Source organism: Phascolarctos cinereus, unplaced genomic scaffold (assembly GCF_003287225.1).
Source record: "Phascolarctos cinereus isolate Bilbo 61053 unplaced genomic scaffold, phaCin_HiC Scaffold_2;HRSCAF=192, whole genome shotgun sequence".
Lineage (NCBI taxonomy): Eukaryota > Metazoa > Chordata > Mammalia > Diprotodontia > Phascolarctidae > Phascolarctos > Phascolarctos cinereus.
The window spans coordinates 344,079,971-344,093,083 of record NW_027555625.1 but is presented as its reverse complement, the minus strand read 5'-3'; the positions used below and the strand labels follow the sequence as shown (position 1 = coordinate 344,093,083).

Genomic DNA, 13,113 nt, shown 5'->3' with positions numbered 1-13,113 from the left:
TACCAAAAAAAGAAAAAAAAAGAAACATATTCCTATATCCAACTATGTATGTTTGTATTCTTTCCTGCTCTGACCAGTCCAGATGAGAATGAGGTTCAAGTGTCAGCCTCTGATACTCTTCCTTTTCTTTTTCATAGATTTCTACTTGCTCACCCCTGATTATGTGAGTTAATTTTCTCTTTCTTTTTCCTTCTCCATTCCATCTAATATATTCCTTTTCCTCTCTCTTTCCATTCTTCTTTTAAGATAATAATCACATGATATAACATAACTAATCCCAGATTATGTTGTAATTTTATCTGATTAGACTCTCTCTATGACCCCTGATGATGACAGGGTTGAGAGGGGACACACATCATCTTCCCATATTTAAATGTCAGCAGTATACCCTTATTTAATCCCTTATGATTGTTCACTATTGTTTATCTTTTTATGTTTCTCTTAACTGCTATGCCTGACTTTAAAAGTTTTTACAGACTTCTGTTCCCTTCATCAGAAGTGTTTGGAAGCCCTCTATTTCATTAAGGATCCATTTTTCCTCCTTGAGGATTATGCTCAGATTTTCAGGTTCCTATATTTTATTTTAAGCCTATAGCCTTTGCCTTTCAGAACATTGTATTGCAAGCTCTCTGCTCCTTCATTGCGATGATTGCTAAATCATATGTGATCCAGACTGTGGCTCCTCCGTATTTGAATTGTTTCTGACTGCTTGCAATATGTTTCCTTTGATCTAGAAGCTCTGGATTTTGACTATAATAATCCTGGGATTTTTCATTTTGAGTTTTTTTTTTTTTGTGGGGTGACCAATAGATTCTTTCTACTTTTACTTTGCCTTCTTGGTCTAAGAGATCTGGGAAGTTTTCTTTTGAAATTTCTTGAATATAATATCTAGGTTCTCTTATTTTTTTTTTGGTTATGATTTTCAGGTAATCCAAATATTCTTATATTTTCTTTTCCTCAATCTGCTTTCCAGATCGGTTGTTTTTGATCAGATATCTTATATTTTCTAGGGGTTGTTTTGGTTTTTTTTAAATTTACTTTAATATTTTTAAATTGTCTCATTGCTCCTTTTTGGTTCATTCTAATTTTTGGAGAGTTTGTTGGTTGGGCAAAGTTTTGTACTTTTTGTGCCAATGCTATTAATTCCCTTTCTAACTTTTTCTTCCATAGTTCTCAATTCTTTTTCATTTTTTTTCCTTTAGCACTTTCATTGTACTTATAAAAACATTTTAAAACTCCTTTTTTAAACTCTTGCTTTATCTTTTTTTTCAGAAATTCTAGTTGAATTTGTGCTCAATCTGGGTTTTTCTTTGAGGCTTTGCTTATGGATGCTTTGGAGTTATTCTCTTTTCTTGGGTTATAGTGAAATTCTTTTTTTTCCCCCCTCATTCTTCCAATTGACTTCAGACTCAGTGTCAGGGTTTGGCTTTGCATACTTTAGTAGGAAAAGTCTGGGCTGGTCCTGTTGCTGTTTTCTTGGGATATTGAATATTGTATTATTTTAGGCTCCCAGGAATAGCTTAGGCAGGGGACTTTCAAGTGCTATCAATGCTCTGAAAGTGTTTTAATTCAGGGCAAAGCCTGATCACTTTCCCTTCCCTCCTTTGAGCTCTGCAAGTTCCTGACTTGGGTTTGGGTCTGTGCAAAAGTACACTGCTGCCTGGATTCAGCCACTACTAGCCATCTGGAAAGCTTTGCTTGTTCAGAATGATGGAATTGTGAGGTTGCCTTTGTTCTGGGATTCCTGCCCTGGTTATTTCTCTGCAGGGTTCAGACTGGGCTAAAATTTGGAACCAAGACTCTACTCCACTCCGGGGTTTGAGCCACATTGCTGCTGCTTACTTCTGAACTTCTTCCTCACTGGATAGATCACCCACGGCCTATGACTTCTCCTCACTCAGGACTGTCCTTTCCTCACCCAGGCTCCCTTCAGTACAGATCCCTTTTCCTGACCGCCTTGGATCTGTGGTCCAGAACTGAGCAGTGAGAAATAAAGCTGACAGTTGGCACTTGTTCCCACACCCCACAGGAGGTTGAGATGCCCTTTTATAAATCTTCAATAGCTTCTTGCCCTGGTACATAGCCTCTCTTACATTGGCAAGGTCCTGGTCAGACCCCATCCTTAGTGTTGATAGACACCTCTCTTTGTCTCCTTATGATGGCATGGATTAGAAAAATTACTCACTGTGACTTTTGGGGGATATTCCCATCAGGATTTGGTTTGATATATTTTCTAGATCTATTTGGAAGAGTTTGAGGGGGCAGATCTCACTACCTCTTCCTCCTAGTCTTCCATCTTGACTCTGCACCCCTCCCTCAATCAAGTTAATAAGAAAGTTGCCAAGCAAATATGAAGGCATATTGAGGTGTGTGTGTGTGTGTGACTCCTCTATGGTTGTTAATAATTCTGTGTTTCCAAAAGAAACATAATAGGATTATAATTCCAATAGAATATAAACCTTTTGAGGGGAGAGATTTTCAGTTTTATGTTTGTATCAGTGCCAAGAACATAACAGTCACATAAAGCTACTTTTGTGGCTTCTGTTTAATCAAATTAAATTGAAGCACATTGATTTGGCTGGATTCCAGTTTCTATTTCCTCATACTCTTCTCCCTTGGCCTTCTGGTGTTGGCAAAGAAAAAATAACAGCAACCAGCTTCTCCACTGGGCTGGAATAGTGAAGGACAATGGAAAAGCAGAGCTGTCCAAATTCAACAGGCTACAAGGTCAGCTATTGTTTTGAGAAGCTATATATATACATATATATATATATATATATATATATATATATATATATATATATATATATATATATATATAGTCATCTGTTGGAAAGAACGACAAACTAAGATTTTTTTTGTCTTTAAAAAAATCCCGTCAAAGTTCTAAAAAAACTCCAACCGTATAAAAAATTAGGTCTGCTGGGTTTTTTGAATAATGAGAATATTCCCCAGAGCCCTTTGGCTTGTTTTTTTTTTCCAATAATTCTTCTGGTATTATTGCTTTGCAGTTTCTCAATTTATTTTATTTTTTAACTGAAAGGAATCTCTTGTAACTGGAGAATTTGGGTAAGTTTTTTTTTAATGTGAAATCTGTATCAGCTATACTGGTAAAATCTGAACACTGACCGTTTTAACAGGTAGTTCCAAGTGACAATCAGCTGGGAGACCAAATTACCATGCCACTCTATCCTAGTCCTCAATACTGGGTTCAATAAGGGCTAGGTGAATTAAACAGCATAGTATGTTCACATACCTCTGAAGAATGGCATGGGTAAAGTCTACATCAGGCAGCAAATTAGTGGGTGTGGGGAGAAGATGATCTATCACCAACACAAATACTTAAGTACTTATTATATGCTGGACACTGTGTAAGAGGAGGGAAAGAGATGTGGATTGGGAACTTGCAAAGAAGTAAATCTGAGTGAAATATCTACTAATCCCTTGCTAGTCTGAGGGCTCATAACCTTGAATAAAAGTGGCTTCCTGGCCACTGGATCTTGCTGATAAATCCTGGTGATATAACTTTTGTTGTGCAAAGGATTTCCTATTTAATTGGACTCAACAATTTGAATGTGAAATGTTTTGTGATTCCCAATCCGAATATTGATGGTAGGACACTTATGCTGACTCCACTCTCCAGCTGTGAGAGGCCCATTTGCAACTGTCCTATAATGACTGAGTGAAAAACTTTCCTTTTTTGGTGTTATTTTTCTCATCATGTTGAAGGCTATTCCAAGAAACTAATCTTTTTCAAGCTCCCTGCTCAGCAAACAAGTTTTCTAAATAGATTTCCATATTCCTAGAACTCTCTAGCTTATTAATATTCATTTAATTGATGAAAAAACAGACTATGAATATGGATCTATTATTAGAAGTGGTACATGAGGAAGACTATTCTCTGAAATTCTTCCTCAGGGAAGGAATTACATCAAACCTGGTAGAAGAAATGAGGAAAGATAAACAAACTGGGTGGTATAGTAGTGACAAAAAAGCCGGTTATCTATCTTTGTTGGCAAAAAAGAAAGGTAAAGGCCACTTTATTAGGAAGACATGTTCAACTAATGCATGTTGGCAAGAAAAAGGACTTGAGACTACAGAAAACTCAGTTATACTGAACCTTTGGGGATCTGTTATGTCCTATTATTTGATCATGGAGTACTTCTCTTTCATGCCTGAAAAAAGTAATGTAAAGTGTATTTATTCTATCTATGTACTTATAAACTATCTAAGTACAATATGACCAACATTGAAATAAACACTGAACTGGAGCAAAGGATAAAGATAGGAAACATATGCATGAGGAAGGAGATCATTCTAGGCATGGAGAACAGTTTGTGTTCATTGTGAAGTATCTGCATTAAAATAAAAAATATATATTACATATATTTATATATGTGTGTGTGTGTGTGTGTGTGTGTGTGTGTGTGTGTCATAGAGGATGATCACAGAGATGATAAGCAATGGTATTTCATAAAACAGCAAAGGTGGTCAAACGAAAAACAAGTCTATTGAAAGCTTGATGTGGAATCCAACCAAGCCAGCTTATACTGAAAATATTTGCAGATGAAATAGAAATGAGGACAAAAAAAATGAAAATGAAAAATAGACAATGCTTAAACAGTGATAGAGCCTCATGAACTACAACAGAACCACCACATTCGGATCTGAACACCCCAAAACCTAATGTGCTATAAGAAAAAGTAGAAAATATACTTAGGATGGTGACATCGAGTAGAACACCAGCCCAGATCAAGTACACATAGAAGTAATTTGTGCTGGAGGGAATTGATTTGTAAGGTATCTTAAAGGAAGGAATAAATCCAATGATTATCAAAATTAGGGTACAGTATTGCTGGTTGTAGAATCACAGGACTTTTGTTCAAATCCTGCCTGTGATATTTATTTATTACTAGTGTCCTTGGGCAAACTCCTAGGCCCCTCATCTCTAAAATGAGAGGGCTGAACAACATTAATTTTGAGATCTTTTCTTATTCTAGAGTCTATGATTTTATGGAAGTTAAGTATGGTTGCACTTAGTATGTGTGTATTAGTCAGGGCTCTGCACCTTAATACTTTATTTCAAATATGCCTTTACCTGCATGGTCTTTTCCTTTTATTCTATCATATCCAAAATGTATGTCTCATTCTGCACTCTGGGTTCATAAATCCTTCTATAAAGGAGAAGAAGGTGAGCATGTTTCATCATCAGTCCTCTGGAATCATGGTTGGTCACTGCATTAATCAGAGTTCTTAAGTTTTTTGAAATTATTTTTCTTTACACTGTTGTTATTACTCAATAAATTGCCCTCTAGTTTCTACTCACTTCACTCTCTCTCAGTTTATACAAATCTTTCCAGATTTCTATAAAATTGTCCCTTTCATAATTTATTATTGTACAAATTCCATGATGTTCACATACAATAATTTATTTAGCCATTGTCATTTATGAGCACCCTTTTAGTTTCCAGCTTTTTGCTATGACAAAAAGAGTTACTATCAATATTTTGGTACATATAGAGCTTTTCCTTTTTTTTTTTTTTAATAATCTCTTTGGTGTAGGGAAGTAATAGAGGAATCACTGGGTTATAGAGTATGCATAATTTAATGACTTTGGGGGGATATATTTCTAAACAACTTTCCAGAAAGACTGGATCAATTCACAGCAACCTATTTACATTACTGCATTGTTGGATCTATGTATACATAAAATATTTGTAGCAGCTCTTTTTTTGGTGCCAAAGAAATGGAAATTATGGGAGTGCCCAATAATTGCCTAATCACTGAAGAAATTATAGTATATGAATATAAGAGGATATTATTGTGCTGTAAGAAATGATAAAAGGTACAATTTCAGAGAAATCTGGAAGATTTGTAAGATCTGATGCAAAGTGAGCAGAACCAAGAAAACAATTTTACAGTAACAACATTCTTAAAAAAAACCACTAAACCTTTGGAAAAACTTAAGAATTCTGACCAATGTAATGACCAACCAGATTCCAGAGGACCAAAGATGAAACACATTAACAATCTCCTGACAAAGAGGTAATATACTCAATATACAGTATGAAATATATTTTTGCACATACCCAGTGTAGGAACTTATTTTGTTTGACTATACAAGAGTTTTGCTTTTATTTTGTTTTTTTCCAGTGTGGGGTAGACAGGAGAGAAAGAAAACAAAGTCTTGAGAATCTAAAAAAGTAATAACTAAAAAAAGAAAACTATCTGCTCGTTTCATTTAACCATTGGTCTATTGGGCTTTCCCTCCCCATAAGACTCTTTAGTGTCCCATCTTTGAACAGCTTTTCTCTCATCTTTTTGCCCCAGGAAAGCTTTGGGTGTGTGTGTTTGTAGGCAGAATATATAGATTAGTGGAAAGACTTTTGAAAATTATATATAAAACTTGCATCTTCCACCAGGTAGATGGAAGTATTGAATTAAGATTCCCTTCCTTCCACCTGGGTACCGGTAGGAATGCTTCCCAAGGCAGAAAATGAAGGAGAAAAAGTTATTATTTTCCCCCTTTGCCATTTCCCTAACCTTGTAAATCTTAGATTGTGAGCCACATGTTGTACCCACCACTGAAGTTTATCATCATACAATTGTCCATCATAAAATTAGCATGTACTATATTTTGTCACCCTCAAGGAAGGACTCCTTTTTGACTTTGCTTTTTTTTTTGTCCATCATTGTGAGAAATTCTGGAAAGCCAACTGCACCATTACCATGAGCCCCTACTTCATTAAACATACTCTGTGACTCAGTTTCCATGGAGTTCCTCTCAAGTAACCTTGTTAGAGTCCTCAACTGCTTTTTTATTATACCATCCCTATCATTGTCAAATAGCGGCAAGGCTTCTCTGAATTCTACAATCTGCCCTTCTGACAGTTAATTGCCCATGTTGCAAGGATTATTAGTGTCCAAGTTCCTATCATATGAGCTCTATGCTCTGTGGCTACACTTGGACCTAAAACCTATGTTTTAATGTGAGTGTTCATCTGGTTATACTTAAAGGGTAATTTAGGCACTTGGTGGGTATGAGTAGACTACAGCATATTAACAATAAAATGCTCAGGATAAATAACGTAAAGAAAGATGAGAGTCAAGGATAACTGGTAGACAGTACATGTATGCCATTGGTACCCATACATTGTCAAGAATCTTGAAGAAGGTCTCTAGAACATCCAGCATCAATTCCTTGAATGATTTATTCAAAGAGTGTAAAAGAATCACCTAGAATGAAAAGCTATAAATGGGCTGAGATTTGTTTTATTGGAGGTGTTATTTCTGTTGAGGATGCTACTATTCTTCCTATCATTCAGAAAGTGTCACCTTTGATGCTTCCCACTCATTCTGCTCCTTCTTACCTCTAAACCCTCAATATTCAATTAATAGCTGTCTTGTAAATTCTACCTCCACAGACTTTCTGCTCTCTATTCTCCATGAGCCATAGGTACTGCTCTAGCTCAGGTCCTTATCATCTTTAATCTGGATTATTGCACTATTTGCTAACTGGTCTCCTTGCTTCCATTTTCTCATCTCTCTCTAATTTATCTTACACACAGATGCCAAATTAATATTCTTAAAATACAGGTCTGACCAAGTCATTCCACTCTTTAGACTCCTCCATGGCTCCTAACTATCTCTAGAACAAAATACAAACAACTCACCAAAGCATTTAAAGCCCTTCTCAGTCTGACTCCAATCTACCTTTCATAATATTTCACATTTTGTATATTTTACATTTCAGCTAAACTGGCCCATTTGCTGCTCCCCAAACTGAGAATTTTCTGCTTCCAAGCCCTTGTACAGGCTGTGTCACATGCCTAGATGACATTTCTTCCTTACCTTTGATTCTTAGAATTCATAGCATTTTTTAAGGAACAACTGAGGTACAATCAAGTCTTGATTGATCCCCAAGGTGTTAATATTCTTCACTTATGTTATATCTATTTATCTATGTACATATTGCTTTACCCCAGTACAATGTGAGCTCCTTGAAGGAAGTAATTTTTTTTCTTCATATCTCCAGAACTTGGGAAACAGTAGGCATTAGTTAAATGCTTTAATGAAGAACGAATTGTTCATTGTTTTAACTCTTTAAGAATGAAAAAAATTCACAGAATGAATATTGTGGCTATATCTATACAGAAAAGGCAGATGCTTTTTTCCTTCATCCTCCACTAGTCTTTCACCAGTACCTCATCATGGTATGGAGTTGACCCTTTGTCTCAGGAGGGGTTCGACACCTGGTGCGATGGACCATTCTCAGCCTAAGGGTAGCCTAAGGGTTCAAATAAACAATTACGCTGAGAAGAAATACAAAAGACTAGAACAGCTTCCCTCCATGTTCTATAAAAACACACTCTGTTACCATCCCTCCCTCCCCCCCCCCACATACACAGTAAAAAAGAGCCAACAAGGAGATTTTTTAAATACAGTCTGGAAAGCTTCCTGCTCCATACCTGGAGCAGCCTTTATGCTCCTTGCCCAAAGGCCCCAGAGATGGATTTCAAGTCAGTCCAGCTGTGATGTTTTGTGACATTCTGGTTCCCAATAGCCTGAGAGGAGAGTATTAACTCAAGTTACTCTGGACTGCATCATAGCACCCTGCCCCAAAACACCTTAGGTTTCTGAAGTCTATGCTAGCAAGACACAAACTCTGGATTCTAGCTGGTATTGGAAGATCAGTCTAATTAAAAACTTCTCACCAGGTTTCCCTGCAAGTCATAAATTTATCAGCCATAGTAGTACTTAAAGACTAAACTGTGATATGCAATGCTAGAGAAAGTATTCACATAGATGCTTTCGAGTACTGAAGTTTATCTCATCATCCAAAATTCAGAGACCCTGGTAAATGTGCAATTAGAATATTAAAAACAACATAAGTTTTGAGAATGAAGTACCTGAGAACTCAAGAAAAGTTAGGCTTAGCTCATGCAATTATTGTTGAAAAAACATCTTTGAAATATTAGACACGCTGAGTGTGGTGGTGCATGCTTGTGGTCATTACTCTTGAGGAGACTGAGGCTGCTGGATTGCTTGAGTTCAGGAGTTCTGAATCACAGTAGGGCTAAAACCACTACAGTGTGGAGGGAAGAGAATAGGCTGTGAAACAGGGATTCATAAGGTAGAGTAAACTAGGCCAGGTTAGAAATGGAGCAGGTCAAAGCTTTCATACCAATTAGTAGTGATGGGATTGGGCCTGTGAATGGCCACCGCACTTCTAGACTGGGTAAGATAGGAAGTCTTGGGGGAAGGGGGGGGAGGGGGGGGAGACAGAGAGAGAGAGAGAGAGAGACAGACAGACAGACAGAGAGAGGAAGGAAGGAAGGAAGGAAGGAGGAATATGTGACTTCAACATTGGCTACTGAGCTGCTTCTTTTGTTGAGGATTAAATATGCAGAATTTTTCTGATTTGAAGATATTAACTTAGATTTTCAGATTCTGCAAATTATAATAATTGTTTTTTTTCCAAAGACAAGGTCTTGAGAAATAAAGCTTGAATTTTGCCTGTTGTGTTAATGTGTCACGACAGTCTGAAGAAGGAAGAAGACTCAAGTAGCTGTTTTCAAGTCTCTGATATAATGCAATAGCATTGAAGATTCTGATGAATTTGGTCTTGAGTTCCATAAGCAATTAAATTACAACATCCTCCTGATTCCTCTGGATGTGCATTTCTCACATGGAGGAGTCTCTCAGATGGAGTTTACACAAAGTTACAAATTAAAGTAACTGGGTTGATTCAAACTTTTCTGCTTCATATTTTGCCCCATTATTTAGATATTTAAGATCACAGAATCAAGAGTTGGAAAAGTTTCAAGTAAAATTTTTTATAAATTTGGATAATCAGACTAATTATCTTAATACTCTACTTTGTAATAACACACCCTTAATGTTCCTGAAAATGGCTTCAGTTTATGGAGGTAAAGGTGGACAGAGGGAGAAATGCTTTAATCAGCTGTGAGATTATGTGAGACTGAAGTGGTGAAAAGATGCAATTATCTTGCTAATTCAGATAAATCCATAATTGCCCAAGATATTGGCATCAGGGTGCCAAAAGCATTTTTGCTACATAGTTCTAAAATTATATATTTCTACAGAAGAGATTAAATTAAATATTGAAAAAGCCGTTAGCAGGTTCTAATCTTAAAATGTAACTATTCTCTCATTCCATAATTTTGGAAGGTCAGATTGTTTACTGTTTGATATTATTTTTATTGATGAAGTATTTGGTAGGTTAGGTTTAGAGCCTAGCACAGTGACGATACACAGTACACACTTAAAATCGGCATTTGCAGACAGGCATAGGACCTGACCTCTACCAATACACTTTCTTTACAACTTAGATTCTGGGAGTTGCCTAGAGTTCTAAGAGGTTAAGGGACTTGTTTGGATGACTGTACTTCAATAGCACATTTGGTATCTCTATTATATTCCCTTTTTTCTTCCAACTCCTCACTCTTTCTCCACCCTAGTGGGTGAAGTTTATCCTCTTTCAATTACTGTCAAACTATTCCTCCTTATGCATAAAACAGCAAACAAACACCAGGCCGGGAGAGTGGGGGTACTAGCTCTAGCACTAAGGCCCTTAATACATACAGACTAAGGTTCAGTCTTGGGGAAACGTGATCTCTAAAGTAAGAAGTCTAGCTCATTTTTCACTTGGCTATTTAAGTCTCTTTAACATTTCCTATCTTGTACTCTCCCCCATACTTGTCCAGGGAAAATCACTCAGATCTTAGATTTAACTCATGCCTGCAGCTTCTCTAAGAAAAGGGTACTCCATGCACAATGTAGGTCAGGTATAGGACAGCTATTTATTTCTTCCACATAAATGACTCATCAGCACATGTTTACAAAGACTTACAGCATGGTACAGTAACTTAAAATTCTGTTATACTCATTATACTCTTTCAGGAAACTGATAATCAAACCATTAAAAATAGGTCATTTGGTGGGACTGTTCAATAGGCATTTCACCTTCCTCAGGTCTTCACTATTTGAACGATTCCTTCAAAATTCCTATCTGCAGTTAGCCAGGTGCTTTGATTCATTGTCCTATGACATTAGAGTAATTGGGACCCCCCCCCAAACATACACACTATGCAGCTGATACCATTTAAAGGATCCAAGCACTCCTGACTTTTGAGACTCTTCTCCCAATGATGAATTTCTCCTAGAACTTCCATTTTAAGGAAGGGTCCAGACCCTTTCCTTCATTCTCTCTCATTCACTACTATGTCCCTCTCTTCTTCTGTCCCCCCCCCATTTTTCAGCTGCCTTTTACTGTTATCTTCCCTTATTAGAATATATGTTCTTCGAGAGCAAGAATTGTCTTTATTTTTGCTTATATTTGTCCCCAATGCTTAACACAGTGTCTAGTATATAACAAGCACTTAATAAATGCATATTGACTGACTGACCTCACATTCATGAGGTTATCTCTAAGGGTAGAAACCTTTGTCTCAGTATCACTGATAACTTTTGTTCAAGAAAAGAAACACAAAGGAAAAGAGGCAGCCAGGGGACCAAGGCCCAGGCTCAGGCTTGCCAAGGTAAACCATTCGGCTGTTGCCATGTGTGAGCAGCTGATACTGTTGCTGGGAATTCCTGGAAATAGTTCCATTTCACATATCCAGAAAGAGGAAGGGAAGAGAGCAAGAGCAGAAACTCTCTCTCTCTCTCTCTCTCTCTCTCTCTCTCTCTCTCTCTCTCTCTCTTTCTCTCTCTCTCTCTTTAAAGTCTAATGAGTGGACTTTTCCTGGCTCAGTAACTAATCCTCTTTAAAACAGCTTCCCTGTCCTTACAATTGTCATGGGACCAAGGAACTACTATATCATCCCTAAATGCTAAGAGCTTCAGCACTGAGCTCTACAAATGGCCCAAGGTCCCAATTATCATGGAGTCAAATGCTTTTTAAGTAGAGAATTTACATGGCCAGATTTATGTGTAATAGGGCTAAAGCTGAAACTCTATTTGCTTGCCATTCAAAATTTTCCACCATCTGGTGCCATCCAATCTTTCTAATCTTATCTCCTAACCAAGGTGTCATCATCAACTCATCATTGTCTCTCACCCCCATATCCAATCTGTTTCTAAGATATGTTGATTTTACTTTCATAAGATCTTTTATATATATCTTTTTTTTTTCTGATGCTGCCACCATTCTGGTGTAGGCTCTCATCACCTGAAACCTGGACTATTTGCAATAGTCCACTCTCCACTAACTTATTAAAGTGATCTTCCTAAAGTTCAGTTTTGACCATGCCCCCCCTCCCCTCCCCAATCAATAGACTTTAGCATAATACCTCTAGCATCAAATATCAAATCTTGTTTGGTTTCAACATACATATTGATACTCCATCAAACAACCTAACCTCTAAGTCCACCAACTTACTCATTTCACAATGACCTACTCTACAAACCTACCTCAGCCATAAAAAGTCGATCATGTCCTTGATCTTGTTACCACACATAAGTGTTCAATTCTCATGAAATCTGAAATTCCCTTATCTGATTACAATCTATTGTCATTCTGCCTCTCCCTCTACCTTGCAACCCCAAACCCTGTACTTTGTCCATACTATGATCTTCAATCACTTGACTTCTCACTTCTCTGCCAGCATGATCCTTGTTCTAGTTATATTCTTTTCCTTTCCCCAACTTGAATCCTTGGTGATTCAATCCTGGGTGAACCAGTTCAACTCTACACTGTTCTCTTCTTTTGAGTCCCTTATCCTATCACCTATCTTGCTATGCCAAGCCTCAGCCTTCAATGCGCCATCTGCTGTATTTTCTCTTATACGAAAGCTGCTTGAATGCATCTAGAGCAAATAATGAAATCATGCTGACTAGGTCCACTACAAATTTATGTTAAGTGACAAACTTGGCTCTCACTGAAGCCAGGCAATCTTTTTACATATCTGTGATTAATTCACTATCCCATTCACTACAGTGGCTTTTCTGAACCTTTATCTCTCTTCAAGTCTCCCGTGGTTTCCCCTCCTCAAGCCCAGCTAAAAATCTTACCTCACATTTTACTGGAAAAAAAATTGAGGTGATGTGGTGAAAGCTACTTCTTCTCTTCTCCTTTTCTCACATCACCCA

General features: G+C 37.2%; 1 long non-coding RNA gene across 1 annotated transcript; it reads right to left on the bottom strand.

Moving 5' to 3' along the window:
• Positions 1 to 8,054: 8,054 nt before the first annotated feature.
• On the bottom strand, positions 8,055 to 8,558 carry LOC144455652 (uncharacterized). Its single transcript, XR_013484368.1, has 2 exons — positions 8,469 to 8,558; positions 8,055 to 8,276 (listed from the first exon to the last, which is right to left on the bottom strand). It is a non-coding gene; the product is annotated as an uncharacterized LOC144455652 (long non-coding RNA).
• Between the last annotated feature and the right edge of the window lie 4,555 nt (positions 8,559 to 13,113).